Raw genomic sequence first — 6,652 nt, forward strand, 5'->3', positions numbered from 1 at the left:
ATACCAGTACATATAAAGAAACTTTTGTGAGTGATGTGTATTGACTTCCTCAATTGCCAAAATTAAATTGATATGTCAAAACATCAAATTACTTACATTATAATATATGCAGTTCAACTGGCATCACTAACACTTCTACAAATCATATGCAAACTAAAAGCTCAATATCAACAACCAACATCTCAGGCAGTGTTGGAAATACAAGATTATACACAATAAATCTATTGGAGTGGGATCTTTAAACTGGCAATGAGCAATGATAGCTGAATTTTTAACCAAGCTTGGAAAGTTCAGGTGTCCACTAACTATGTGATTAGAGTTGCGGAGTTCACCTTGGTATCAAGATTGGAGGTGAATTTGAAAGGCAGCTAAGGTTGCTGTTGTATTGTAACTCAATACAGTGTGACCCTGCCTGATAATGGTAAAGCACAGAGTAGAAGCTAAGTCAGTAAAATGTATAGGAAGGATTTTCCACTGAGAATAATTGCAGGGGGTGATCATCACTCTTGCGTTGAAAATGTACAGCCCATCATTCTACTTTAAACTGTAGAGTATTTCTGATCTGAAGACAATTATAACACACCAATTTGCATTTGTGAATTTTCTTTGAGGGAGTGTTTTTCCATAGTTTGTTTAGAGGTGTTCAAAATATCAGTACTGTCATTAACCACAACCATGGAACAGCAAAGATGACGGAATACCTGGCCAAAGAACTGAGAAATCAAAGGAAGTGATAGGAAAGAAGACACCAGAGGACCCAAAGCCTCATTGCCAGGTTCCAGAACCCCAAATCCTGCTTAACATGTTTTATATTCATTCTACTACAGGGGTGGGCGAGTGAGTGGCTACAGGTATGTCCACAAACTAAGGCATCAATCTAGCTTGTGGTTACAACTATTAACTGAGGTATTGTTTATATACATAGTGATAATTGAATCCCTTATTTTTAGGGAGCAGAAGGGAGCAATTTTCATTACAACCATAACACAGACATCCATCTTGTCTCCAAAGTCTTAAACTTGTAGTGTCCAACAGCTCTAACTTAAATACTTTTGAGGTAATAACCCATACCCTTGTCTTCCCTTAACTGTCTGACCTTTCCAGAGCACAGCTCTCAGTCTTTTGATTGCTGTTTGAGATGACTTCCCAATATATCCCTTTCCAGGTATAACAGTTTGACTCTAGAATACCTCACAAGTACTGTTACAGATGGGTTATTTTGAAAAGGATATTTTTTCCTAGGGTAGGTTCAATTTTTTAAATTTTATTTTATTTAAAGGTACTCTACAGTTGTTACAGTCACATGAGTAAGGTACATTCCTTGTTGAATATTGTTACCCACTCCATTGTTGTTCTCCTAAATTTTTCCACCCCCAACTCCTACCCCCACCCCAAAGTTGTAAAGTTCATTGCCAGTATAGTGTCCTGTGAATATCATTGTTGCAATGGGTCACTTCTTTCATCATTATGTTATTTCCCTTTCCTTCTCCAAAACAAATGATGTATATACCAGATGGAAAGTACCAGAATCAAGACAGAGAAGTCCAGGGATAAATCAAAGACAAATGAAATAAAATAAGATCTAGATACACCACGTTACCGATATCAAGGTTTATATCTGAATAAAAGTGACTTGTTTCCATGTCTTGGAGTTCATTTCAATTAGCATAATTTTGTATGGTCAAATGTACATAGCTCTGGAGCCAGCAATCCCACTCATGGGCATTTGTCGAAATTATCTCTAGATTGCTAATGGATGAAGAATGGAATTGAAAATAGCAGAGGAAAACAAATCAACATGCAGGTATTATGATTTTATAATTCTAATATGAAAGAACTGAAGCTTTAGTTTCATGAAGAAGAAAGTTTAGCCTGTAATTTCAATTCAAGGCATCAGTTGTAATGAGTCTGAAGTCTTTTCCTTCAAGATATCCAAGAGTACTATACACATTCTCTGAAGAGTAAATAAGGAATTATTTTCATTAGCTTTGCCTAATAGTAATTTACTTGTAGAAAATAAGTTAAAATATCTTCTCTCGGGCTGGGAAGGTGGCTCAGTGGTAGTGTTTGCTTTGCATGCAAGAGGCCCTGGGTTTGATTCTTAAGTAAAAATAATTCTTAAGCAAAAAGAAAAATGCCGGAAGTGGCGCTGTGGCTCAAGTGGTACAGCACTAAACTTGAGCTGACAAGCTGAGGGACACGCCCATGCCCAGAGTTCATGCCCCACGACCGGACTCCAAAAAATAAAACACTAAAACTACCAGCACAAGTATATTTTTTCAGCATTATTACCATATCTAAGATATGGAATCAATCCACATGCCCCTCAATAGATGAATGGATCAGGAAAATACCGTATATATACACAATGGAATTTCATGCTTCTATCAAAAAGAATGACACAGCCCCTTTTTTAAAAAAATGGAAAGACTTGGAAAAAAATCATTATGTGAAGGAAGCCAGACTCAAAGAAACATAGGCTCTATGGTTTCCCTCATTTTTATTAATTAATATATGCTTAGTATAGTCCTGGCAGATAGGTTCATTTTTTACACTCTTCATATTTGCTTTTTTTCTCTCCATCCTCCTCTCCCATTCCGTGTGTGTGTGTGTGTGTGTGTGTGTGTGTGCAGTAATGAAACTGGACTCAGAGCCTCAAAATCTTGCTTGTTTTTTTTCACTCATGACTGACTGAATCTGTATTATTTTAACCAAGGTTTCACTCTGTGTTTGATTGAACAATTGAACATAAATGTCACGTGGATTGCTACCCCAGCCATCTGTGAACCCCAATCTCAGCCTCATGAGATGAGATACTGGCATCTAGCTCTATTGCGAAGTGTCATTTGCTTTGTTTTGTTTTTGTTGCTTTTTTGTATCCAAAATCTGTATGGAAAACAAATCATTTATAATCAGGACTATTCACATAAAATGTGTGTTGTTTAAAGATTACCTTAATAATGTAATCCTTTTGCATCCACATTATGTGATTTGATTTTTTGAACTCTATTGTTGCAGTCAATTCACTTATATATAATTTGAATCTTCTTGTCTTGGTTTTATAGGGAGTTAGGTGTTTAAAAACAGAATTTATCAAGGTTTAACTCTGCAATACTGAAGCAAGACCTTTATAATTATTCAATGTCCTGTAAATCATAAGTTTATCATTTCTTGAGGCACCATATGGGCACAAATAGTTTCCTATAATACCTACACATATTTTAAACCTTAATGCCATGCAATGCACACTTCTGCCAAATATGCAAAGGCATCCTTTGTAATTCTCCATGGATTTTCACTGTTCTTCTCTCTATTCTCCAGTGCTAAGTCGTGTGATGGTCATGTCGATTTTCTCCCCTGTTACATTCATCATTGCATCTTGGGAACTACTGGTATACATTACTGTACTTCTGTCCATTCTCCTTGTGCTTCAGCTTGTACCCCTCTCACCTCGAACGGCTAAAAATTGGGGATATTTGCTTTACTCTTTATCTCAGACATTTATCTTTACTTTCTAGAAATACATTCATTGAATTCCTTCTGTAAAGTCTAATGTATTGAAAATTATTACTGCATTTTCATGGCTTTGTTATTTGTCATAAGGGAAGAACATAGATCAGTACTATAACTTAGGTAAAACATTATTGCAATCATGCTTCAATAGATGTTGTTCATTGGATAATGTTTACTTCAAGGTCTGCCTGCCTGCTTCCTTTTCACTGTTTTGTTTATTTTTCAATGTAGTCTTTTCTTCTGGAAAATATTTATGGGCCTAGTGAAGATCAATTCCTACTGCAATTAGTCATTAATTTTATTCTAACTTCATTTCACATATCCTTCTGAGCTTCTTCAGTGTCTGTGTAGTGCTTCACATTTTTAGATATGTTTTAACACCGATGCATCCAATGATGAAGACACATTCCTTAAGTCACCATTTTGATGACTGAAAAGAAACCATGCTGCAATCTCACTATATGGAAATTTTCTGGTTTTGAATTCTTTTAGATTAAAATTGATGCTGGACAACAAACATTCTGTGTACAATTTTATATTTTCCTAATTATTTTAGTATACTTCCCAATATTATACAAAGTTAAAACATTATCACTTACTTAGTTTTAGGATTTCTAAAACGGTCAGAGTAAAAGTTCTATTCATTCACAATTTTAAGATAATAGAGTGTCCATTATGACCAAGTGAGATATTTTAAATTTTTGATGTGTAGTCCTTAAAGGTTGTGCTGGGGAATCAAGTCCAGTGCTTCATGTATCTTAGTCTACTGGCAGCCTATGAGCCTGATGTGACCTGTGGTTTGATTTTCAATCAACTGGAATAAAGAAAAATTTCACTAGAAAGGAATTAATTGCTTACTTTCTCCAATATCTCTCGCAAACATGAAAGTAATATAATTCTACACTGACTGAAAATGGTGTTCCTATTAGAGTAATTGTTTATTTTTTGTAGCCCCACTCTTCACTAAGTCTTGTCCCTTTCCTATCTCCCCTTCACATAAAACTTGACTGGATCCACTGGAAATGTACTTCCAGTCAGCCTCGTCCTTAAAGAACCCAACCTTAACTAACCTACCCCCTGGTAGTCCTGCTATAAACTTTCAAAGGACTGACTGCAACCAGAATCCTTCCTGAAAGTCCTCCTCTGCTACAGGGAAAGCCTTCTTCCACTCCAGCCCTTCCTGGAATCCCTGCTCTGCACCACCAGAAACCAGGCCACATCCATATCTCCTCCTATGATCCGCCTTGCTGCATCAAGAACCCCGCTTATATGGGGCTCCTCCCTCTAATCCTAACTTCATCCTCCAGATACCACGTCCCTAACTATTCTATTCCGTCATAGTCCCATTGCTCCCATATTCTATTACTTCCAAGATCCTCTTGTCTCTTTCATACCCCACTCCCAACCAGACTTCTCCCTCAACCCCTCCTTGTTTCATCAGAAACTCCATCTATAAGTAGTCTACTTCTAAGTGGCCTAAAGTCTCAAACCCAGGCCTGAACCTACCTCTTCCCACAAAGCCCTTCATGCTACACCAAAAACCCTCCACCTCTCTATAACTGTCCTTGTAGCCCACCTTGGTTGACCAGAAGCTTCTCACACAGACCATCTCCTGCCTGGAAAACCAGCCCTGCTCAACCACAGGCTTCTCTACCTCCCATATCGACTCTCTCAATGGTTGCTGCATTGTTCCCGAGATGAATTCTCCCCTTATTGGATCCTTCCACAGAACCACACCCTACTCAACCAGTTACCCTGCCCATAATTACCCTACACCTTTGTAGACCTTCCACTCCTTCTCTCCAAATAACCCCCTGGCTCCAAGCCCTGACCTGCTCTAGAAAACCTCCACTAGACAACCCCACCACACTTTCCCATCTCTCGACACGCACATTGCTCCACTGCAAACCACTGCATCTGTTGGCTTCCCTCTGGAAGCCTCACCAGGCTCAACTGTAAATCCCTGTCCTTTCATAGTCCCTTTTTGAAGGTTGCCTTGCCCCACTGGAAACCCTGTCCAAAGTCTAATGTCCTGCCTTGCAACACTGAAATCCCCACCCAACCTTACTCCTCTTTTCGAAGTGGTGGCTGGCTACACAAGAAACCTTGTCCTAACTAGTCTAGTCCACTGGATCCTATCCCTGCTCTCACCAAGCTCTGGTCCTGAAAAATTCCTCCATACATTGTTACTACAACCTGCTCTGCCAGAAACCCCACCTCCATCCTAACACACTTTCCAAAGGCCTACCATTCTCCACCAGAAATCCCGCCCCTTACTAGCCCACTTCTTCCTAGCACAGCTCTGCCCTCTCACAGACCCTGAAAAACCTCTCCCTCATAGCGCCGCATTCCTGCACCAGAATCCCCACCTTTTGTCAGCCTCTTGCCTTCATTCTCTTCCCTGCCTTATGAAAAACCTCACCCTACATATCCCACCAAAGTTCACAGTGCTACACCACAACCATCCTCTAAGTAACCTCCTCCTTTGTAGCTTTGTTCTTCGTTTTCAAAGCTCTGCCCCAAACAGCCTCTTCCACAGTGACCCTGCCTTCTTCCACTGAAAACCCATCCACCTGCCAGTCTCCATCCTCAATTCCCACCTACTCCACAAGAGACCCTGCTCCTAACAAGCCTAGTCTTTCCTGTCTCCTCCCTGCTGTCTCAAAGCCCTACACAGACTGGCTTTCACCCTCAAAGCCCCACCCTGCTCTACCACAGAGGCTGTGCCAATACCAACTCCTCCCTTGAACCAGAGAGGGCTCCACCAGAAACCCCATACCACCTCATCCTTGAAGTTCCCACCTAGTAACTTTTTTACAAATGTGATTTTATAATGGTCACATAATTCATTCTAATCAATATGATAAGAAGCAGTATTGCCAATAGACAACAAAAATTACATACCTATTAGATGCCTTAGTCTTGTTTGGGGTTCTGTTACCAGGCAGATACACATTGTGTGAAAATGTGTGAAGATGATTCCTCTAACTGGAAAGCATTCTTTGAAGTATCAGTAAGGTTTCATAAGTGATCATTTTTATTATTTCTAGAATTTTCATGCACATTTGTGTCCATTAACTTAAAAATATTAGTTATTTTAAATCCTCTGGTTTGGTTGAGGAAAGAGTATTAAGATGTA

Source organism: Dipodomys spectabilis, unplaced genomic scaffold (genome assembly GCF_019054845.1).
Source record: "Dipodomys spectabilis isolate Male_0828 unplaced genomic scaffold, ASM1905484v1 ptg000339l, whole genome shotgun sequence".
NCBI lineage: Eukaryota > Metazoa > Chordata > Mammalia > Rodentia > Heteromyidae > Dipodomys > Dipodomys spectabilis.